Genomic DNA, 24,841 nt, shown 5'->3' with positions numbered 1-24,841 from the left:
GCTTCTTGGGTCTATTCTTTTTTTGCTTGATGCTAACTAGAAGTCCAGTGCTTATTCTTGAGGATGCTGTTCATTAAAAATAAAAAATCTCAGAATAAGAGAAAATATTTCTTTCCTCCTACAGCTGCAGAAAAGCAGACACTCCTTTGTGTCTGGGTTAAGAAGCTAGTTCTGTTAAAGAACTACGGTCGTACTCTGCTCTCCTGTGTGGAAATGTATACTTTCGTTTCACCACCAAACAAGTATTTTAAGACATCTGGACTTTAGAGATTATTGCTAATTCACTCAAAATATAACCTTTGATATCTAAAAGTTTGCTTTTCTAATTGGTTGCCTTACTGATAACTTTTTGTTTTATTTAAAATATTTTATTTATTTGAGAGAGAGCGAGAGAGTGAGAGTGAGCATGAGCAGGGGGGAGGGGCAGAGGGTGAGGGAGAAGCAGACTCCCCACTGAGGAGGGAGCCTGATGTGGGGCTCAATCCCAGGACCCTGAGACCATGACCTGAGCTAAAGGCAGATGCTTAACCGACCTAGCCACCCAGGCACCCGATAATTTATTATTTTAATAATATAATTTAGAGTGACATTTCTTATGTGAAGATATAGAAACCTTTAAGGTTTCCTGGTTAGAGAGGAGCCTGGGATTTCTCTCTTCCTACAGAAGATTAAAATAAATTAGACCATGACAAATTCCTTATTCGGATGGAGTTTGTGTGTGTCCATCCAAATCAACCACCAGTGCCACACTCAGATGGATTTTTAAATAGAATGGGGAGTAGAAGAGGGTGCATCCTTGCTGAGGCAAGTATAACCCAGCAGAGAGTGGGAGGAGTGGTACCCATTTGGGTCTTGGGGAAGAGCTGGCCTGTTTCTGCAAACTGACTCTAACCAGCTCTCCACAAGCAGCTTTTTTGTCAGAGAATCTACACAGTCATTGTTCTTGTGGCTGACATATATATATGGGTGTGTACGTATATATATACACACATCTACACACATCTACATATATATACACACATATATATTCCAAGATATGTATATATATAATACATATATTTCAAAAAATAACTGGAATTCATGTGTGAATGTTATTATTTGAGACAACTGTAAGCAGTCAGAATTAAAGGAAGAACGCAGGGAATTCCATCCTCTTGATTAACTCCATTTGGGAGTGTGACCCAGTGAGAGCAGTGGTTCTCGTCGGGCACTTGTGCCCCCAGGGTGGATATTTGGGGTTGTCACAATCAGGGAACGGGCATGTCTGGCATCTAGTGGGTAGAGGTCAGGCATGCTGCAAAACGGCCTACAATGCACAGGACAGCCTTCACAACAGAGAACGATGCAGCTCGAAATAGCAGTACTGTGGTTGAAAAGCCCTGGGCTCATCAATCTAATTGGAGGCAGGCCTTTTTTCTCTTTTGACTTGAGGTTTACTCCACTCTCCTTAGGTTTCCTGGATTGCCAGTAAACTGTGGTTGGATGGAGCTCTCAGGAGGGACAAGCTCCAGCCATGTGCGGCGTTCTCCCTGCAACAAGCTGCTGACCCTGGAGGAAAGGGCCTCTGTTTGAAAGGGCTTCTCCCCCACATATGAAGCTCCTGGCGAGGAGTGGGTGCAGGAAGGTGCTGCTATACCCGCCTCACCATGCTGGCCAGAAATATGTGCACTTCCTTTCTTTTGTTTGCAAGAAAAGGGCTGCATGTAAACTTCAATTTTCTTAAGACTATAATAATGTTCCTCCCTTTATTTGACAGTTTAAAATGTTGTCTTTTCCTACAAATGCATAAGTGACCTGAAACAGAGAGGATGAATGTGAGAGATTTCTGGAACCCCAAAGAGGGACTCCAGTACTATAATTATAAAAGTGGTATTTTAAGAGATGATAAATGGGTATATCAAAGTTGACCCAATATACACTTTCCATGGGAGTCCTTTGATCTAGAACAGTTAATGAATCTCCAGGAAATTTTGATGTTTAAAGGCTTTAACATTTTGAATGCAAAGGAATTCTTTTTAAGGAGACCACTAAATAGTATATATGAATCTTAAAAGGATTTTAAGGACTCCAAATAAATTTATAAAATAATGCCAAAACTCCTAATATATTATGTGTACTAGCACTTTAAGAAAAGCTTTCCAGGCTGGGAAAAATGAAAGAACAGGCTCCATGATCACCAGGGAAATGCTGTTTGTAAAAAGAGCTATAATTTAAACTTGGTTATTTGCACAAATGTATTGGGGAAACTAAAGAAATTAGTGTTGAGCTGGTAAATCTGAAAATGGTTTTCTACTTGGAAAAGGTCTCTTCCAAAGTAAAAGCAATTGGGTTATAAGAATCCCAGTTTAGAAATAAAATTTAAAGATACAGGTACAAATTGAAAAGCTATCTCTTTTGAAAAGCCTCTATATTAAGAACAAGAATGAAAGTATTTCAATATAACATGGAAGGCTGCATAACAGAATTAAATTATTCAAGGTGCCCTTAGTACTCTTGAGGCAAATCCTCTCACACACTGTTTTGTGAATTTGGGGATGTAAAGGAAGGTCCTATTTTTCTCAGTGGGGGCATATAAAGTATCACACTTTATTCTTTCCATAAAGCAAGCACCTCTCTCTGAGTACCTCTGAGCCAGGTACCAGGAAGGACACTGGAATACACCAATGAATAAAACAGATACAAATCCTGCTGTCATAGAGCCAACATGCTAGAGTGGGGAGGAACAGACAACCCTACATATACTAATTCATACAGAAAAGTAGGATTTTTGCACAAAGGCTAAATTGTACTTCATAAATCCCTTACACTTGCCTTACTGATAAGCTCATGGTTATCCACATCATAAGAGTCGGTAAATCTAAATGTGAGTGTGCAACTGGTAACTAAAATTTAAGAAACTAGTATAATTTATTTTTTTAAAATCTTAGACAATATTACTTATTATGCTAACTTATAAAGTTACTCCACTTCTGGGGCACCTGGGTGGTCCAGCCAGTTAAGCGTCTGCCTTTGGCTCAGATCATGATCCCAGGGTCCTGGAATTGAGCCCTACATTGGGTTCCTTGCTCAGCGGGAAGTCTGCTTCTCCCTCTGCCCCTCTCCCTGCTCCGACTTGTGCTCTCTGCTCTCTTCCTCAAATAAATAAAATCTTTAAAAAAAAAAATTACTCCACTTCCATTAGCTGAGTAATGTTTTAAAATACCATATTTCTCTGACAAATTCTTAGTCAACAATTGCATTATTCTTTAATGTAAATTGTCTATATTTTCTAAGATCTCTAATTCCTTTTGGACTAGAAGAGCACTGAGGTAATTAGTTAATAATCTATATTTACCTAAAGACATGTAAAGAAACTAAAATTCAAATGGGAAAAACCATATCTTATCTCCTCACAACCCCCGTGGGTCATCTGCTGGATACTTTTTTTTTTTAAGGTTTATTTTTTTATTTCTGAAGGGCGGAGGGGGGTGCACAGAGGGAGAGAATCTCAAGCAGATTCCTCACTGAGCACAGAGCTGGACGCACGGCCTGACCCACAACCCTGAGATGATGACCTGAGCCAAAACCAAGAGTTGGACACCCAACTGACTGAACTACCCAGGTGCCCTATTTTGAGCACTCTTCTTACAGCTCAAAGATGGTAAAATCAATTGATGTTATTATGGACATCTGATATATCTGATAACATTTAAAATCCACAATTTTAAATCTCTATATATTATTTAGATAAACTGTTTGGAATGACTGTGTGTGAATCAGGTATATTAAAGTAAATCAATAAAAATTCGTGTATGATTGGGGAGAAAAGATTAACAGCTGCAGACAAGAAAATTAGTCTCTCATGCAAACTGTTCTCAGCAAAGGAGAATCTTTATCCACCTTTGCCTCTGCAGTCCGTCTACAAGACAAAATGTATTGTCCTCACTGGAATATGCAATCCCACTGGTCTTTCTCACTCTTTTTTTCTGACTCTCATTCTGACTATGGACAGTTGCAAAAACAGTGAGTCCTCTTCATTTGGGGAGGAACTCATTTCTTTTTTTTAAAAAAGATTTTATTTATTTATTTGACAGAGAAAGACAGCGAGAGAGGGAACATAAGCAGGGGGAGTAGGAGAGGGAGATGCAGGTTTCCCGCAGAGCAGGGAGCCTGATGCGGGGCTCGATCCCAGGACTCTGGGATCATGACCTGAGCCGAAGGCAGATGCTTAACGACTGAGCCAACCCAGGTGCCCCAAGGAACTCATTTCTAATGGTGCTCATGTTACCCTATATTGGGGGCTGTTTTAGAACTATTTTTCTTTTGGTGAATAATGTGGTCACCGCTATCTATCAGCACTCATTATTTTCAGACAAACCAGTTCCTTCTGGAAGCTCTTCCCTATGCTGTCTCTGTCCCAGACCAGGCCCCTGCAGTAAAGGGCCTCTGGAGTCTGGCAGGGAGTCCTTGCAACCAGACCATGCCCCAGACAGCTCCTTGGTAGCTCCAAAGGACTTAGTTTCCTCTTCTTGCTCCACAGCCTGGTACACACATGGAAGAGGATGCTAGGGATAATTAGGCATGAACTGTATGCTCCAAATTTTCCACTGGAGCTCAACAGTATTATATGAGCTGTCCTATTTGTCAGGCTCACATTGTGGGTGTCGAGGGAGTGGGAGAGAAGAACCATAAAGACAAAGAGAGTGGCTTATCTATCCCTTTGGGGGGGTGGCATTTGTAAACACATATTCAAATCAGCTTTATTCAAATGAGGAAAATGGTTTTAATGTGAACGTCTTAGCAATTTCAACAGATGTAGAAGCTACCCACATACAAAAGCTGTCATAATGACTGTCAAAAGGACTTCTGAAATATTCTATGTCCAGATTTGGCACATTAAGTGTGTCTGTCTATAACAGGAAACCACAATTCACAGGTCAGATTGTAAATAGAGCTCTAATGCCCTACACACTCACCAAGGCCTTCACTGTATCACACAGAATCAGAAGAGGTGGTGAAGTATCAAGATGAAATTGAGGGGCGTCTGGGTGGCTCAGTCGTTAAGCGTCTGCCTTCGGCTCAGGTCATGATCCCAGGGTCCTGGGATCGAGCCCTACATCGGGCTCCCTGCTCCGCGGGGAGCCTGCTTCTCCCTCTCCCACTCCCCCTGCTTGTGTTCCCTCTCTCGCTGTGTCTCTCTCTCTCAAGTAAATAAAAATCTTAAAAAAAAAAAAAGATGAAATTGAGAGAAATAATCTAGCAGGATTTTACAGAAATTGGACTGAAGTGGCTAGATAGATGTCCTACCTATGGGTTATGAACACAAGAGTTTTAACAAACAAAAATCTGGGACCTTCACCTAAAAAACTGAGTAGGCTCCCAAGACTTCTGACTATGCTCCAGTGGCATAATGTTAGTGTTCTGGATGAAGCTGGGTTCTCCAGTGGGAATTGTTGACAAGGGGTGTCCATGGGCTTCAAGTGCAGGTGCAGGAAGCCTGGGTGACCGGGTTCACATCAGGGTTCATCAATCCAGAGTATCACTTCAACTTTCCCGTAGGGACTTGCAGTTCTGCGGGGTTACTGGTCCTAATGTGCCAGGAACTCATGGCAGCTCTGGTAGGAAGACACTGGCTCAGCCGTTTTAACAACTTCTCACTGCAATCAGTGTTCCTCCAAGGCCCAGTGACGGGTAATCTGCTTCCTGTCTGAGCTTCCGACATGGGATGATAACGTGCACATGAAGGTCTTGGTGGTGTCCCAAATTTCCTTTGAAAGGCACTCTACAGCCTGCTGGTGGGTAGAATTCAGTGTAGTGTTATAGAATGAGCCAATGATCGGTCCAAATTGCTCCGGGTTCCATCCTACAACCATGGATGAGACCGGAGAACACCTCCAACAAAGAGCACTCAACCGACCTGTCTCCAAAAAGGCCTCACCTCTGGCTTTACTTGTTCCAACTTAGACTTTTATTTTGTCTCCTCCTTAAAAAAAACCAAAAACCAAAACAAACAAACAAAAAAACCCATCAGCCTTTGCCCTCAACAAGATTTGGCTTTGCTCATCTCTGAACCAGGTCCTAATACCACAGCTTCACTATACTGATAAACCTCTGTCAAAAACTGACTTGACCACTTTCTTGATGGGAATGAATTCTTCACTTGAAACCCATCACAGGGGCTGAGGAGGATTACATATCCTTTCTCCCTATCAAACAAGACTGTGTTCCCCTCTCCCCTGGGGCAGTGCAATAGGGCAGGTCAGTGAGCAAGTACCTCACTGGCTAAACTTTCTGGTCTGGACACCAGGACTGAACCAAAACATAAAGATGATTCATTGCTGAAGACAAAGACTGATCCCTCCTTGAATAGACCATACCAATAACTCCTGTTATATATTTGTCTATGGGAACATAAAAGTGAACAACCAACCAACCTTTCTCCATCTTTCTTACCAATGTGCAAACAAATATTTCTAAAAACTGAATCTGGGGGCGCCTGGGTGGCTTAGTTGTTTAAGCCTCCAACTCTTGGTTTTGGCTCAGGTCATGATCTCATGGGTTGTAGGATCAAGCCCTGAGTTGAGCTCCACGCTCAGTGGAGAGTCTGCTTGAAGATTCTCTTCTTCTGCCCTTCCCCCTACTCATGCTCATACTCACTCTCTCAAATGAATAAATCTTAAAACAAAACAAAACTGGATCTGCTCCCACATACCACAAGCCACTGGAGGAGAAATAACACCAGTGCCTTTCACTTGGGTTGACAGGTGTGACAGTGGAGGAAAGGGGTTAAGAGAGTCTTCACTGTTCGGGGTATGACATGAGCCTAATCACCTACACTTGTTCATCCTGAGAACACTAGGTAAGAAGCCAAGAGAAAAATATGGCAATCCTGGATTATTTTCTACACAGTGATGGACTGTAACTTGGGGAACCAGTATTTTTACGAATACTCTCCAACATAACAGATAGCCCTTTCAGAGTATAATGCCATGCACTGCTAGGTAAAATGTGCAACTTCAAGAAAAACAGAATTGTAATAATACAGAAAATTATAATTTGTATGTAGCAGTGATGCTTAAGCAATTTTATGTAAGAAATTGGGCTTAAAAGCATGCCTCATAAACCCCCTTACCTATAGTAAATAAAATGGGCATACGGTGCATTTAGAAATAGGTTGGGAAGGAAATCTGATGAGCAAAAGTAGTGGATCTTATGCAGGTCTAAATTTCACATCTTAAGTGTCACCAAGGAGGCAACAAAGAAAGAAACTGTAGCAGCAGAGTACTATATGCCTCAAATTCCATTTGTTAAAAGTGCTCTTCTGTTTTTTTTTTCCCTCTCCTTTACTGTCAGCTTCAAGCATTTCAGTCTTGCTCTTTTGTTTGGTGCTAACCAAAGGAATTCCACTGCCCAGTGTTGAGAATTTGGCTAGTAGAAAGAATCTGGATAAAAGGAGAAAACACATTCCCTCTTCCTTTATAGCTACAGAGAAGCAGACATTCCTTGCTTCATAAAGTTATTTCTGATAAAATGGTAAACTGGGGATAATCACAAAGATGTATAACTTATTCTGCTCTCCAGTGTGGAAACCTGCATAAAATACACAAACACCTGTTTTTTAATTAACAAAGAGGTTTTTAGACAGCTGTGTGACAGCCTCAGAAACTCTGGTGAGGAGCTCTAAAAGGCAACCTTTGACCTCTAAAAAGGCTGCTTTCTAACTGGGTACCTTACTTGATAATTTGTTGACCTGGTCATAATATTTAAAGTAGCCTCTCCGATTTTTTTTTTTTTTTAAGGCTTTATTTTTTGGCTGGCCAGAAGAACTTGGTATTCTTCTCTTTTCCCTTCATGAATAAAGTATAAATAAATGATGTATTCCGTGTTTAAAGTTTGGGTCTTTGTCTTATTTAAACGATCATACCCAAATTCAGTTGGTGGATAAACCGGCACAAAAAGCATGAGACAAACTCATCTGCTAAAGAACAGAAGAGAGGGGGTGCCTGAGGGGGCGTCTGGGTGGATCAGTCATTAAGCGTCTGCCTTTGGCTCAGGTCATGATCCCAGGGTCCTGGGATCGAGCCCCACATCGGGCTCTCTGCTCTGCGGGAAGCCTGCTTCTCCTTCTCCCACTCCCCTTGCTTGTGTGACTCTCTCTGTCAAATAAATATTTTTAAAAAAAAATAAAGAACAAGGGAGAACTAAAAGGGTTTCTGGAAGATTAAGCACACATATACATTAATTCAGGATGGTTTTTCCTCTAACTTCTTCCTCAATTGGAGGGATCAGACGCCATTTTAACTCAATTGGCCCGTTACCATTATGCTCCACTTAATCCTTGTGCAGAGGAAGTTCGTTTGGGTACTCTGGTATTCACAAGAAGCTCTGCTCTGCTCCTTGGCCACAGACAGAGTCCTAACACCACCAACCCATTTAAAACATGTATCGTGACGTACAGTCAAGAGCCGCCTAATCTTTCTTATTATGGATAGATCATCATCGCTATTGTTGATAAATTATCATTCCCAGGATTGGCTTAGCACAAATAGGACAAATCTTCTACTTCAGACACAAAGCTCCAATTCACCCAATCTTTTCAGCACATTGTAACTGTATTTCTCTCAGCTGTGTTTTACCTTCAGCTGCCAACATATATTTAAAAACAACACAGACAAACTGGAAGAATGTCCAATGCAACTTACCGTAGGTGGATATGACTGGATTTTTTTTTTTTTTTTTGCTGTGAAATTTGAGTCATGTTTGAGTAATGAAATAAACAGAAACTAAAATGCAGAGCAAGCACAAGAATCAGCCCTTAATCAGTATCTTTTAAAAAATAATTTAAGAAAATCTATTCACCTTCACAACCTGCTGACTTTGAAAACAATGACTGACATCATCCCATTTTTAAAAAGAGCTTTAAAAAAAAAAAACCTCTTCTGCTTGCCTTCATAGAAATGGGTAATTTTCCTCTTAATTGTTTATCGTAGAAAATAAAAGCCAAAGAGAGAAATATAAATCACGTATAATTAAAAAAAGTCTTTTAAAAGTGTTTTGAATGTGAGAGTGCTTTATTACCTGTAAAACCCCATACAAGAGCAAAGTAGGATTAAAATCACCCCTGATACCAGGCTGGCCTCTACCCTGGTACAAATATCTTCCAAGGGTTCAGCCACATTCTGGGGAGTCCTTATGCCCACAGCTGTAGCTATGAAGCCAGCATTTAAAAAAAAAAAAAAAAAAAAAGCCACAAAGCCCTTCAATCCACTGCCACTGGAATCCCTAGACACCGCATCTCAGAAGGCCTCTCACACACCCCGTGTGCTATCTCCTAGTAGATTGCTGCCCTGTTGGGGAATGGGCTTATCTGGAAACTCTGTGGGGAAGGAGCAGCCCCTTCTTTCCACTGCTGGAGGTTGTAATCGTAAGAAACTTTTGCTTTTATGTCAAAGTGAAATCTGTCTTCTTATAAATACTACTTGGCCTCTTCTGTACTTGGGAATTACCCTAAATACATACATTCCCTTTGCTACATGACAAACCTTAAATATCTGAAGACAATTAGAACACGTTCACTTCCCTGCCCAAACCTTTCTGCAGGTTTAAATTTCAAAGCTGGAGAAGTGAAAATTGGTGTCATTAAGCTAGCACCTACTTAACTAGCCTGGAATGTCAATCTGAGTCAAACGTGAAGCATAGAGAGGAACCTAGTCGCTGACCTTTAAAGATATCCAATCTAGTAGATGTAATTAATCTTAGTTAATAACATGTGTGCCCACTATGTATCAGGAACTTTTTATGGCTGACCTTGTTCAAGATAGAAGAAAAAGCCCCATGTCTTTTCTTGTTAGAAATATGAGAAAATGCTTTATAAGTATTTCTTAAAAGCATCAATGTTAACGTCAGTATTGTTGCAAATGCTCTCCGCCAATTAAGTAATGACATTAAAATGAATTTATCCAATGAATCACAGATGAAAGAGTTAAGAACCCAAGTGATCTTCCATGAAAGCAAAAGGATTCACTTAAAAAAAAAGAATATTTTCCAAGAAACCTGTTAGATTGATGTGTTTACATGTACCACAATAAAAATCTGATACACACAAGTAATTGTTTTGTATTTTGGATTTTAAATACACCTAACCTAAATTTACTGAGTAATTATAAGATGATGCAGAGAAACAATAAAAACTATTTTAAGGTTTTTCAATAGTATGTACATGTAAATACACATACACATATATATACATGCGTATATGTAAACACATATATATACATATATATCACAAGCCTTAAAACCTTTTCCCAAAAACATTTCACATAAGATAAACATTTAGCCAAAACAAATGCATATATTTAAAACATCTTTGGGGATAAAAATCACTTTAAATGTTAGTATCTTTTTCCTTACAATTCAATGGGAAGAAAATGTAGGCAAATTGACGGTGCAAAAAAAAAATCACTTAATAAAACAATAACAATGCTCTTTGTATAAATCTCAAACTTAAAAATCTTATTTAAAAAGACCCAGCAATTCTAGCTTTAACACTCCTACAGGTAGGTTTCTGAAAATGCGTAATGTATTAAAGCACTACAGCCTCGGAGCTTGTATTTTGTAATAAGACCTATTACCGCAACCTAAATTTCGGAGCACGACTGTATTTCCTCTTAGGTGACCTCATTTTCAATTATTGGAATAGATCATACTGCTAAATACCAAAGCTTGAATTTAAACAATACAGGTCAGCACGAAAACGTAAGTTAGATAAACTGGAGTAACTCACTGTAGTAGACCGCAGCTCTGTAGTCAAGCCTAGAGCTCTACTGCATATTTGCATTATGCTCAGTTTCACGAATTACAAGCAAATCGTTATTCAGGGTCATCTAAAGCCTACATCAAAGCTTCAGAAAAGGGCTGTAAGGTAGAGTACTTACGTAAAGGGTTATCAAGACAGGAGACAAGGCAACTTATCAGGGAGGGTCTCTAACGTCCAGAGGATGGTAAAACGCATTTAAAAAGGCGATGTGGATTCAGACGGCCGCCTCCCCGCAGCATCCCAGACAAAGCAGGGCCAGGCCCTCGGGCGCTCCAGGTGCACCTGCAATGCGGATCCCTCACCCTACAACCTCACCCCGGGGCTGGTCGGAGCAGCCCCTGAGCTGGCCGCTCCTGCCCCATCGGATTGGCTTGGGTGCGCGGTGCAGACGGTCCGCAGCCTGGACTGGAGCCCTGGGAACGGCATCCCCCCTCCCCATAACCGGCTGGAAAACGGGGCAGGCAGCCGGCGTGGGGTCGCTGCGCCTCACTTTTGCCCTCCTTTCCACCTTTTCGTGCCCCCCCCGCCCCGTTGTTTCCGCAAGGGGACACCCTTCCCCACCGCCGAGCCCTGGGGGTGAGACGCGAGGACCCCCCCCCCCGCAACGAGGGCTTTTAAAACAACCTAAATAAATTCCGGTCCCGACAGGTGCCCCCGCCCCCACGGCGCCCGCACAGCCTCCCCAGAGGCACGGCCAGGGGAGCCGGGCTGGACTCGATCACACCTCGGGCCCCGCCTCACCTGCGGGCGCGGCCGTCGCGGTCCTTCAGGCGGCTCCCCGCCTCGGCGCGGTCCTCCGGGCGGGCGGCTGCGGGGGCTGGCGGCCCATGGGCGGGGCGGCGGGCGGGGCTGGCTCCCGGCTCCGGCCCTGCCCCGGCCGGGCGGCCGAGGGAGGTCAGTGGGCGCCGCCCGCCGAACGCATCTCGCCGGCTCCCACCCGAGCGTTCGCCGCGGTGCACGCCGGGACCTGGGGCCGGGGTGGCGAGGCCAGGCCGTGGGGACCGGCGGACGGCTGAGGCGCCGGCGCGGCGGCGGCAGCGGGTCTGTCTGCCGGGCAGGGCGGGGGAGGCCGCTCGATACTCACTTGGCGGGGAGGGGGCAACGCCCCCCTCCCCCACCTGGGGCGGGGCACGGGACCCAACCAAGGGGAAGGGAGGGTCTGGCCGGTGGGACGCAGGCGCAGAGCTCAGGTGCGGCCGCAGTGCGGTTACCCAGGGTAACGCGGGCCCGGGTGGGGCGGGGAAGGAGGATCGAGCGGGCGCGCGGGAACGCGCGCGCAGGGCCGGGGGTTGGCGAGGGGGGCGGGTACCCGGGACCAGCTTGGGATTGGGGGGAGGGCGCGCGCGGGCAGCCGACGGGGGCGGGGGCGGGGGGGGGGTGCCGGGCGAGGGCCGGACGGCGCGCATGCGTGCGGCCCCCGCTCCCCCGGGGCTCGTCGGCCCCGTGCGTGCGCACGCGCGCTGTCCTCCGGAGGCGTCTGGGTGTGCGGAGCGCGCGCGCGCGGCTCGGAGGCGCACCTGTGAGGTGTCCCCTGAGGAGAGGGAGGGTGGGTGCGCGGAGCCCGCGGCCTGGGGCGCTTCAACCCCTCACTTGGAGTGAGTTGTCGGGCGGCCGGGCTCAGTCTCTCTATTTCTTTTCGGGAACGAGGCGGGGGCGGCGGCGAAAGGGGAGCGGGCTCGGGGTTGGAAGGAGGATGAGTGGGTTAAAGAAAAGAAAAACAACCCAGCTCTTAGGATGGGCCTCGGGCCGGGGCCGGCCCCTGGGCGTCGGTGGGAAAGGTCAGAGCGGCCCCCAGCAGCCGGGCGGCCCGGCGGCCCCCGGGCAAGGCCCCACGGAGGGCAGCCTGGCTTCGGGCCTCGGCCGGCCGGCCGGCGCGAGCCCGCGGTGCCGGGAGCGGGGCGCGGGGGTCGCAGATGGCTGCCGGGTGCGCGGCGAGGGATGGGCAGCGGCAGGGGCGAGGCCGGGCGGAGGCCCCGCGGGAGCCGGACTCCCGGGCCGGGCTCCATTGTTGTTGGAGCCGAGGGAAGGGGGAGCGAAACCGCTTTGGAAGCCCGTAAAGCCGCGCCTTGGAGCCTTTCCAGGCGGGTCCCTGGAGAGGCGGTAATGGCCGCGCCGGGGGAGCAGGGAGCCGGGCTGTGCGGCGGAGAAGCCCGGCTGCATGGTGTGATGTTGTGTGTTTTAGAGCGCCCTGCGTCCCAGCAGAGCCCGCCGAGCATCCTACTCAGGTGATGAGGAGCCTTCCGCGCACCCAGCGCAGAACGCCGCTGCCGCTGGACGCCTCCATTGTTTGACCACAACAAGGGCCGGATTCTCACCCAGGTAAACTGGATGGCCGCGCAGCCGAGCTCCCTCTCAGCTCCCACATCCAAAGGAATCCTCTCCTCTTTCAGGACTTGACTTCAGTTTGCTTACTGTCCCCCGCTTCCGATTAACTCAGTATATCCACCTCCCAGACATTTTCCCATCTGGATTAATCTTCCCGCATCTCTCTGCCAAGTCACCTCTCATTTCCCTCAAAACTCGGCTCCTTTGTGAAACCTTCCTTGCCGAACTCTAACAACTAAATCTCTCTAGGAGGAGCCTGCTCTGTACTCTTCCAGTGGCTAGTTTGTTTACTGGTTGTCTTACTGCAACAAAGGAGACTAGGTATTAAAAAAATAATTTAAGTTACTGCTCTTTTAGAGGAACGTTTTGTGACATTTAGGTGGTTTATTGTTTTAACAGGATTGAAGCGTTTTTTAAATATATTTGTCTTCTCTTTTAGAGAGGCCCCGATTTCCTTTATGGATGCATAGCTTTTAGAGCAGAAAAATGACATTTTTGTTCAAACCACAGGTTAACTTAAATTTTTAAAAATTAGTTTTAAATAGGTAAAGTAATATATTTTCTTTGTAAAAATTAAAACATCACAGACATGGCTGAAGTCTTTCTCTACCAACCCCTGTCTCCAGAGATGATAATTATTCTATGTTCCATGTGTATTCTTCTAGATCTTTTAAAATGTTTTCCCCGTGTGTGTACTTGTATTATCTTTGTTTTAACAAGTACTAGTGTACTCTTATCTTTCAGTTTCAGCATGTAATGCCTTACCTCGTTTTGAAGAACTGCTCATCATGTTCCATAGTTTGGGTATACCATAGTTTATTTCCCAGATTGGTGGCAATTTAAATTTTAGCTTCATATTTAAAGCAGCTCTTTCGGTGGTGGTTCTCTGGTGAAATGAAATTTCAGGGAAGGGAGCATAAATCTACACTAATTACAGACACAGGCCTTTAGGATGGAAGTTCTCTTTGGTTAAGAAATTTACATGTGGGACCTCCACCCCTCCCCCAATGTAATTATGACGCTAGTACTTTCCAGTCCTTTGACCTTGAGGAGGACAATCACTCTAAGCCTCAGTTTTCTTTCCTATAAATGCTGATAATACCTACTCTGTCTGCTCCACAGAGTTCAGTGATATGACATATGTGAAAGTGTTTTTGCAGAATGTAAAGTAGTATATAAATGTTGATTTTGTTAGCTTTTGTGATCCAAAAGGATTTTTTATTTGCAATGTAATTTATACTTTTTTTGACCAGAAGTGTCTGTTACAGAATAATAGAGATCACCAACTTTGAATGCTTTTTAGTTTGTGATTTTGCTGTAATTTTTATCAAGTACTGTTAATACATTAGACTTTTTAAAGAGTATTTGACAAAGCACATTTTTCCTAGTGCTTTATGTGCTTTAAAAAATAAGACCTATAAATTAGTTGATTGTGAATAAAGTATCAGCAAAATGAACGCTGCATAAAACAAAACTCTCATATTTAAACATTTCCTAGTGATATAATTTATATATGTATTTTCCTGTGGCAGCATCAGATGCAGGTTAGCTGTTATGTCCTTGGGGTAAAGTGTATTCTTACTGAATTTGTAGGCAGTATCAAAAAGAGTTTTAACAGCTTAAATATTGATTGATTGATATGATGGGTATTGTTTTAAGATGTAAGAGATACAGTTAAGGGTTTTTTAGGTATTTTTATTTCATTCAAATATATATGAATGCTTGTGGTGTGGCCAGCATAATCAATTTGTCCCTGTTCTCTTAGAGGTTATAATCTGTGGGGGTGGAGGGGACCACAAATGAAGCAGTCCTGCAACAGCACATATAATCACAAATGGTTATCTGTTAGGAAAGTTAAGTAGTACCGGTTATGAGAGAGTATAAAAAGGGGAGCAAATTTTAGATTGTGAAAAGGTGGCCTGGGAAAGACTTTTTTTTTTTTTTTTTTGCAAAAATAAGATTTGAGCTGAGATCTGAAGGGTGAGTAGGCGTTAGCGTAGAGTGATGGGGGATAATTTTCCAGGCAGGGGAATGGCATGTGGGAAGGCCCTAAAGGGGGAGAGAGAGCTTTGCCCATTCCAGGAACTGAAAGAATGACTTGTGGATAGATTCTGGTGGGTGAGAGGGAAGTGTGGCTAGGCAGGGGGCCAGATCATGTAGGGTCTTGTAGGGCACGTTAATGATGTTTTATTTTATTCTGAGTGAAACGGGAAACCATTGCAAGGGTTGGGTTTGAAGCAGGGGAATGACATAATCAGATTTGCATTTTTAAAAAGCCACTCCAGCTGCTGCATGCAGAATGTGGGGGTGTGGTGTGGGGGGAGTGGAAGTGGGGGAGACTAGGTAGGCCATTTCAGAAGTCTGTCTGGAAGAGAGGTGATCTTTCCCTTGGAGTTCACATTGAATTCAAACTGCCACCTAAACTACAAACAAAATAGATATTTGATTTAAAAAAAAAATCCTTATTTTTAAAAAGTAGGCACTTCTTTGTGCCTACAGAAATATTAAGGTAATTATCCACACTATACTTAACAGAAAGTTATCAGAGTCAAATTAAAAATTGGGGAGTTATTTAACATGGATTTTGTAAGTTTTATTAAAGCAGTAACATATGCAAGAAGAGTGAGGTAAGGATCCAAAATGAGATGAAGGGAAGTATATGTAGATGCTATTGGCTACAAAAATGAGAATAACAACAACAACAACAAAAAACTATTATACAAAGAAAAATTGAGGAAGTGACTGGGTACATGATGCATATATGAAATTCATAGCTTTCTGAATACCAAAAATAACCTGGCAGAAACTAAAATGGAAAAGAAAAAAACCAACCAAAAAACAGGCTCTGATCACAATGCAAAAAAACATAAAACTTGTAAGTACAGCTCTATTGAGACAAGTGCAGTCTGCATGGAGGACACCATAAACTATCCTGAAAGATAAGAAAGAATGTCTTAAATGAGAAAACAGGCCATGTTCCTGGATGTGATGTTTAAACATTACAGAGCTATCCATTTTGGGATGAACTGGACAGAATTATGAGAAATGAGGTGGGACAAATCCTATCTGATATTAAACATGTTATAGAACCCCATTCAAAACAGTGTCATGCTGGCTTTAAAATATCTCTACAGGTCTCTGGAGCCTATTCAGCACCCCAGAAATATGTATGGGAATACAGTAAATGATAAATCAGCAAGAATACCCGTTAAATCATAAATAAAATGTGGAAGTAGACATTAAACATCTGGAAGAGAGGGTTTTGTGTGTTGAGGTGGGCAGAGCAAGGACTTTGCAATCAGATAGACCTGAACTAGAATCTTCTAAGTGAGGAAAATAATACCTTCTGTGCAGGTGTTGTGAGGGAAAGAGGTCTAGGTCCTGGCACTTCTGGGGTACTCCGATCTGTTATTAGTTTAAAAATCAGTATATTAGACTACAAAAGATTTAAAATTTCTTTAAGAAGAGAGGAAGAACAAAACCCTAAGATTAGAAGCCAGACCACAAAGTAGGAAAATATTTATGACAAACGTAAGTGAAGGCTTAATATCTTCAACATGTAAGGAACTCAGATCAGTGAGGAAAATAAAAGTCCACACACAAGTGGTTACAGGATGTGGACAGTTCACTGGATAGAAGTATAATTTGTTAAACATGTGGAAAGATGTATACTGTCACTAATAATCAAATAGTTTGTAATTACTCCTCCAGAAAAGTTAGATTTGATTCCCCAAGAGCAACAGAACTAGAAGATGTTTAAAAATGGAACAAATGCAGAAAAACTTTATGAAGAAGAACCTTTACCTGGACAATTTGAAAGCTAACCTAAATAAATGGGCAGATGTTACATGTTATTAGAGGGGAAAGCGTCATTGTAAACATTGAGATATTCTACAAATTAAACTGTACTTTTAATGTAGTTCACATAAAATCCCAGTGAGAATTATTTTTGGGCACTTGATTAATTGCTTCTAAAATTCATCTGGAGGAGGAAATGTGCTAGAATGGCCAAGAAATTTTTCCAATGGAAAAGTGGTGATAGAGGATAATACCAGATATGAAAACATACTGTAATGCTGCACTAATATAAATGGTGAACACAAGCATAGACAAATTGCTACATGGAACAAAGTAGAATCCAGTAACAGACCCACTTATATATAGGAATTTAGGGTTGAATAAAGTTGGTATTTTGATACAGCTGGGAATTGTTCAGTATACTGTGTAGGGATAAATGACTCTTTATTTGGGAAGAAAGATTTTACTTCCCCAAATTCAAAATGAATTTTATTTGGCTCAAAAAACTAACTCAAAAACAAAACAACTATAAAGATATTAGGAGAAAATAAAGGGAAATATGTTGGAGGATATATTATGTTGGAAAATATGATTTTTTTGTAGACCATTTAGGAAAGACCAACACCCAAAATCATAAGGAAAGGAGTGATAAATTTGATCATTATCAAAGTTGACATTTCTGTGTGACAGACATTACAAGGTGACAGACTGGGAAAAAAGTTTGTAACATGTATAAAGAGGTAAAAAATAACAGAATTGACACAATTAAGAAATGGAGAATAGGAATAGTTCTCAGAAAGATATGAGAGTCAAAGCAGTGAGGAGGGATTTAACATCACTTGTGATTAAGGAAATGAAAATTAAAACAACTAGATTTTTTCAGTGGGGGCTATCATGCAAAAATTAAGATAGTGAAGGGTGTGGAGAAAAAGGCACCTAATACATTGTTGGGAACACAAAATTGGATCTATCGTTTCAAATAACAATTTGGCAGAGCCTATAAAAATTTTTAAAAACATGCTTTGATTTAGCAGATACTCCTCAAGGAATCTATAATATTCCCACAAGAGAACACAAGTTAGTATGAGCAAAGTCTATTGTAGCATCATTTATAATAAAAAACGGAAGATAACCACAAATAAATTTTGGTATCTGTGTACTATGGAATGTTATGTAGCTTTTAAAAAAAGGGGTAGGTTTGTATGCATTGACATATAGCCTGGATGGATGCCTGGAATATATTGTTGAATCAAAACAAATTTAATTCCATTTTTTTGTAAGATAAAAAACCAAAATATTCATGTGTGTGTTCTGAATAAAAATAGAAAAAGGTCTAGAAGGATACATGGAAAATATTTAATTGTGACTATTGAGGGAAAAACAGGAGAGACTGATTTTTTTATATCACGTGTTTTTGCTTTGGTTTCAGTTTTTTTTACAATGAGTATTTACTTTTGTAATTAAAATGTTACAATTTCTCAGTTATCAATTTAATAAAGGCCTACATTTAGACTAAAAAGTTACAATACCTAATACTTAGGAGGATGTGGGGAAAATGTCACACTATTATGTTACATTGGCCATATGTATCAAGAGCCTTGAAAAGTATTCATATTCCTTCGTGTAGCAACTATCTAGGAACTGATCAAAAGCATATTTTTAAATAGAGAACAAAAGATGTATATCCTAGAATTATTTTTTAGGGTGTATTTGCAGAATGATTAAATTATGGTATGTCCACTGGACAATATATAGCCATTAAAATGTTTATGGAGAAAATGTATTAAAATGCTTATGACAGTGTTGAGTGGGAGAAAATCAGAATACAAAATTGCATATGTGACATGATTCAAACTCTTAATCAGAAATCCCAGTAACGCTCCACAAAAACCTATGATGGAAAAGTGTCTAGAAGAAATTAGATGAAAATCTTAAAAATTATGGACTTTGGGTGATAGGGCGTGGTGATTTAAATTTTTTTACTTTTTTATATTTTCTAAAATTATATGTATTACACGTCTAATGGAATATTTACTTTTAAAAATATATATACGGACAAATATGTTAGCTGTATGGTTAATAGGGATGTGCACTTTTAGAAATAGGTAAGCCCTATCATATGTTAAAGCATACTCTAAAATGTACTCTAAAAACTAATATCTAAACATTTTTGAGTGATGCATTTGGAATAAATTGGGATGATTTTTGCTTTCAGTATTTGGAGGAAAATTGCTTCTAGCAATATGCACAATAAAAATAGTTCTCATTTCTAATTTTCTATCTGTAGAATAAATGCAGAAACTTAAACATGGGCCATGGGATTTCTTTTCTTACTAACTCGCTGTGTTTCGAACACACAGATTTGGTCATGGAACAAGTTGCATTTTACAGAGTCTTTCAGGATGAGGAGGGCTTAGCCCACTGGACCACAGGCAGGAGCATCAAGAATATGGTTATCGTGCAGAGCCTGCCTGTGGGTCAGCTGAGTGGAGCTCAGGGTACCTGGGAGCATGCAGTGTAGGTGAGGTTATCATCAAGGCAAATGGATTCATTTCCTTACCAAGTGTTATTGTGGACCTGCAGTAGGTGGTGTGAACGTGGAGTAACATATGCTTTGGTGGACAAATCCAAGTAAATGTGATAGAAGAGCTACATTACAGGACATGTAAGGGCTCTGGGAGCACATGGAAAGACATCACACATAATCCAAATTTGAGTATAGGGGTGGAAGTCAAGGAATGCTTCCTACAGAAAATGATGTTTGAGGTGAGCCCTGATGGTAAACAAAGGGAACGATTAGTGTAAAGGCCTGGAGGTAAAAGGAGTGTGGGGAGGAGAGGGTGGTAGTCAAGGCATAGTAGCAAACAAGACCTGGGGAGTTTGAAGATGTTTGGTTTGGCTGGAACTAGAATTGAAATGGGCAGCGGTGAGAGACGAACCAAGAGAGGTAAGTAGGAGCTAACATTGTTCAAAGTTTAAAAACCACATGAATAAATTTGGAAATTACACTGAAAGTTAATGGGACCCTTTGAAGAACTTTAAGCTGGATAATAGCAACCCATCTTACATTTTAGAAAGATTACGTTGTAGTGGATAGTGGATTAGAGGGAGGCAAGACTGGAGGCTTTTGTGGGGGAAGATGACAGTGGCCCGATTTAGAGCTGAGACAGGGTAGGTAGGGGGCTAAATTCAGGAGGTATTGAGGAGATAAAGTAGACAGGACTTCATGAGAGGGAGGAGGGTGGCTGACCACTAGGTTTCTGGCTCAGGCAGCTGAGGGGCTGGTGGACCCATTTCCTGTAGTTGGGAATGTAGTTGGCTTTGGTGAGGAGATGACAGATTGGGTTTTGGACATGTTGAGTGTAAAAGGCTTATAGGACAGATGTGTAGTTCTTCTTGAAGAGGCTTTTATGCTGCAAAGACATGCTTTGTTATATGAATGACTGAGCACTGTGCACAAGTCCATTATTAAAATTAGTGTTTCTATGTGGTAAAGTTTTTTGGAGTATAATTATACAGTTATAAGTTGATTAAGATTAGGAAAAATCTGTCTAGTTTAGACTGGACTGTTGATGCCTTTTATATGGAGTTATTTAAGATTCCACGACCCTAACTTTGGGTAATGTAATTGTCTTTTGAACTAGACTCTGCCACTCTCAGCAGGTGGTGGTTTCTCTGAAGAGTTAGTGCTTCTGTTGTCAGTACCACTGACTGACTGGAGTGATTTCTGTTGATGTTGACAAACTGGTCCCTTCCCCATAGAGACAGGCCAGGACATAGGGTGGTGGCCTGTGTCTGCACTCACCTGGAAGTGCTCACCTCACCATGAGAAGTTGTCTAGTCCATTCAGGCTGCTAAAACAGACTACCACAGGTTGGGTAGATAAAACAGCAAACCTTTATTTCTCACAGTTCTGGAGGTTGGAGGTCCAAGATCAAGGTCTGGCAGGTTCAGGGTCTGGTTGAGCGCCCACCTTCTCATTAATAGGTGACCATCTTCCTATGTCCTTGCATGGCAGAAGGAGTGAGGGAGCTCTCTGGGGCCTCTTATAAAAGGGCACTAATCTCATTGTGAGGGCTCCACCCTCATGAGCCAATCACCTTCCAAAGGCCCCTCTTCTAATACCATCACGTTGGGTATTGGGTTTCAATATATGAATGGGGGCGGGCAGTGCAAGCATTTAATCTACAGCAGAAGTGTAGAATCATTCACTTGCCACATGATGGGAGAGGGTGAGAACATGTAGGGCAGAATGAGAAGAAGCTCAAAGCAGAGCTGCAGCATGTGTACGTTAAAGGAAAAAGTAGGGGAGAATGTGCCTACGAAATAATTAGGAAAGAGGATGTCTTAATCAGAGACCATTTGGTGGTTGAAAGAAATAACCCCATTTGAAATGGCTTAAGTGAAGGGGGATTTCTGAGGAGGTCTCCATGGCATTCAAGGTGGTTTCTTGGCTGGAGCCCACTAGTGTCTGGAGAGTTGACGGGAGTCAGTGCAGCTGCTCTCTCTGCCTTGGCTATCCTGAGTCTGTGACCCCTGCCAGTTCACAGACCCAGCCTTTCCACTTCCCAATTCTAGATTCTCAGGAGAGCGAATCTGAGAATTCACTGTTCACGGTTGCAGGGCCAGCAGAGCAGATTTGCCTAGCTGTGTACCTGAGCCTGGTGGGCTGGCCGGGCGGTGCGTACAGAGGGTACTCGTGAGAGTGCAGAATCCTGGCAGCTGAGGAGGAAGTTCCAAGAATTGGGCGAGAGCAGTCATTTTAAATGGCTCAGAGATACAATAAAGGGATAAGGAGTGAAACTAGGTTTGGCAACTTGAAGTCATTAACCTAGGTTTAAAGAATTACCGCAACGAATCCTAGAAGAAGACTCACGAGATGGATAACCAATGGCTGTGTTCAGTGATCATTTGTACAGAAATTGGAGGAAAAGAGATTTTTAAAAAATGAAATTTAATTTTGGAGTTGTGTCAGAAGCACTTAAAGTTTAATTTTAAAAAGCAGTAATTTTGTATTGTTTTGCACTACAATTGCACTGAAGCATTTCTATGCCTTTAACTCTGGAATTTGCAATGTCTCTTATGTCACCTGATATGTTATAAGAAATTCAGTAAAGCTATTCTAGAGCTCATTTATTTTTCATATCCCATAAGTTCATAAAATAATCATAGCTTATTTCCACATCTTATTTTGCAGTGCCTTCCATGATATTGTGACAGAGCTTTTGGCCCTTGTTATGGCCAGAGCAAACCTCTGTCCCAAAGGTTATAAATTCTGCCTGTTAGGTAAATGATAAAACAATTCATAAAAAAAATCTGAACCCCTTTTTTTCTGTGAGTAAACTCCATTATGTCCCTCTGGCTTTCAAATTATTTTTAGATGTCCATTTCAAACATGTTAGGATTAAGGTTGATAGGATTGAAGAATATTTCACTAATTCCTAGTACTTGGGCATCAGCTAGCAAACATGTCAGGTTTCCCAGTTAACCAATATTCAGTATTATGGCATCTCTATGTTATGATAGGATTAGACCCTTGTGATAAGCCCCCACCTCACAGAATCAGGGAACCTGCAGGTTGTACAAGTCCTTATGATGCTTGGCATCTCATTAGAGGTAGTCATTATCCACTGTGAGATTCACTTCAGGTTCTAATATCTTTGTGTAAATATCCATGAAGGTTTCTGAGCAAATGTTTGAGTGCCCTCTGGAGGCATTATGAACAGTTAAAACCTACACTCCTCAAGGTATTCTTGAATAGCCCCAGGAGAGCCAGTGGTCTAGATGTTGAACTGGGGTGGATGTAAATTGGGAGCAGAGGAGAGCTGAGATGGAGCCCATGAGAATACTAGTATTTATGGAGGAACAGGAGCTCTCCAGGCCGACTGAGTGTAAGGGTTATGTGGCGAGAGTAGAACACAGAGGCAGAAGGGAGCCAGAGGAGTGTGGTTGGTGGTGGTCAGTGGCCAAGAGGAACTTGAATGGTGTGGTGGTGGGTTGAGGAATGAATGGGAAGTGAAGCTGTAGAAATCAGGAAAATAAAGTTTTAAGATGCTTCCACAGGGAAATGGGGGAGAAAGAGTGTATGACAGCTAACGGAGGGATAGGATTAAATATTGGTTTTCCTTAAGATAGAAGAGACTTTGCATTGCATTTAAGTGCTGGAGGAAAAACAAGCAGAGGGAAGACAAAGTTAAAAGATGTGTAGGGATTAGGAGGAGAGAGCTGGCTTTAAAGTTATTGGCCTGGGATAGTTGTTGAGGGAGGATGTTGCCTTTTATAGGGATTTGGAAGATGGCAAATGATTTTTAGTTTGTTGTGGGATGATAGGGAAATATTCCTTAGGCAGTGGGAAATACAGGTAAGAAGACAGAACTGGTTATGAGAGAATTTGGAATTATAATGGAAATGGTCTCATTGAAACCAAGCAGCTGGTTGAGTCAGGACATAACCTTTCGAGGATACTTGTGTTTAGCCCATAGGACTGAAAGAAACGGTCCGTGCCCTCAGCAAGGCCTGAGGGGAGGTGAACAAGTGTTGGGATCGGGGACCAAGGAGACTTGTATGAACCAGGAGTCTGTGAATTGTGAGGAGTGGCCCAGTGGTCTGACGAGGAGATCACCACTTTGAGAGCAGTTTTGTAGAAGTAGTGCAGCTGGGGGTGGGAGAGGGGGGCGGAAAGGGAGAGGAGGGTGCGCAGGAGTGGAAACAGAAGGTATGGATGTTTGTGGGGAGGCTGAGCAGTGAAAGTGAGGAGAGCAGACTGGGCCTAGCTAGGTGGGCCGGAGGCACTCCAAAGAGCAGATGGGGACCTGTCTGTGCGGAGCCAGTTACAGCCATGCCACAGTGACTGTAGAAGAAGAATCATACTTGCTTTTCGCTTTTACAGGTGTAAGATTTAAATTTTGTGTAACTTCTCTGCCACCTCCTATTAGAAAATAGATTTGAGAATAGATTGAGAATCTGACTAAGTGGGAGAGAATGTTTAGGTCTATTCATGACATTCAAGGGGGCTCTTGCATAAGGAAAGAATAAATGTGACCAACTTTTGATTTATTATTCTGAAAGATGTCAAAAGTCCAGTCCTTTAAATGTGCAGGACCATTTGTAATCATGAATAACATTTTTTCCCTTTTTGGAAAAACTAGTAAGATGGCTAAGAGAGGCTTGTCTTCAGTTTTGTAAAATATTAAGAAAGGATAATAGATTCCTAATATCAGAAGTATTAAAGTAAGAGTATGTTTAAATTTGGGAGGGGAGGGTGATTTCTAACCTCATAGTACTCAGTTTTGAGTGGTAAGGCATAATATTTAGTGTACGCATATACAAGGGGTAGGATAGGCAGGTCCCAGCTTCAGCCAGACATGTCTGCTGCTGTGGTTTGTAGGCCATGGAAAGCCTCCACACTCTTCCTTTCTCCTGTACCATGTTGTATAGCAGACATTAAAAATGCACCCACGTCCCTCACAAAATCGGCTTTCATAGAACTGTGAGTTAAGCTTCATTTGACTAGTAGGGGACTTTAAACATTTATTAACTTTGATGTTATAATTTTCTTTTCGTATTTTGGATCCAATAAATATTTTTTTCAGGTCTCAGCATTTCCATAGGCCCTTGAGATGCTCATAAGCCCTAGGGACTCTGCTGAGGTGCCTGGATGAGACACCCCTGTTCTGCTGGGATGTCTAGGCACGTCCGGCAGAGTGGACTATCTGTTTGTTGGAGGCACCAAACTGCCGCCTGGGAAAACTCCATCCTCAGGGGAGCTGAAGTAACTGTTTCAAGTTAGCTGGTTTTGGTTGCAAGGAGCAGAGATCCATTCAGACTATTTTGTAAAACATGGTGCAAGGATGCACCTGGACCAGAGAACCTCAGGAACTCCGGCAGCCTGGAGACAAGCCGCAGTCTTTCCCGTGGATGGTG

General features: G+C 42.4%; 1 protein-coding gene and 1 long non-coding RNA gene across 9 annotated transcripts in view; one reads left to right on the top strand and one right to left on the bottom strand.

Moving 5' to 3' along the window:
• The window catches only part of CCDC92 (coiled-coil domain containing 92), a 30,904-nt gene extending 19,012 nt beyond the window's left edge, over positions 1-11,892 (bottom strand). The window contains exon 1 of the mRNA XM_035016851.1: positions 11,537-11,892. The gene's annotated coding sequence lies outside the window, so the exon portion shown is untranslated. The remainder of the gene's footprint in view (positions 1-11,536) is intronic.
• LOC118018394 overlaps positions 11,675-24,841 on the top strand; it is a 48,588-nt gene continuing 35,421 nt past the window's right edge. For 2 of the 8 annotated variants that reach the window (XR_004681389.1, XR_004681387.1), the window contains exons 1-2: positions 12,252-12,390; positions 12,978-13,114. This is a non-coding gene — a long non-coding RNA (uncharacterized LOC118018394). Of the gene's footprint in view, positions 11,690-11,970; positions 11,986-12,248; positions 12,391-12,977; positions 13,115-24,841 lie in introns of those variants that run through there. The other 6 variants (XR_004681385.1, XR_004681384.1, XR_004681388.1 and 3 more) reach the window with 6 other exon arrangements.

The sequence above is a fragment of the Mirounga leonina genome, unplaced genomic scaffold (assembly GCF_011800145.1).
Source record: "Mirounga leonina isolate KUSES-001 unplaced genomic scaffold, KU_Mleo_1.0 Mir_171, whole genome shotgun sequence".
NCBI classification, from domain to species: Eukaryota; Metazoa; Chordata; class Mammalia; order Carnivora; family Phocidae; genus Mirounga; species Mirounga leonina.
Note: the sequence above shows the minus strand (reverse complement) of the source record. Positions and strands in the feature narration are given on the sequence as shown.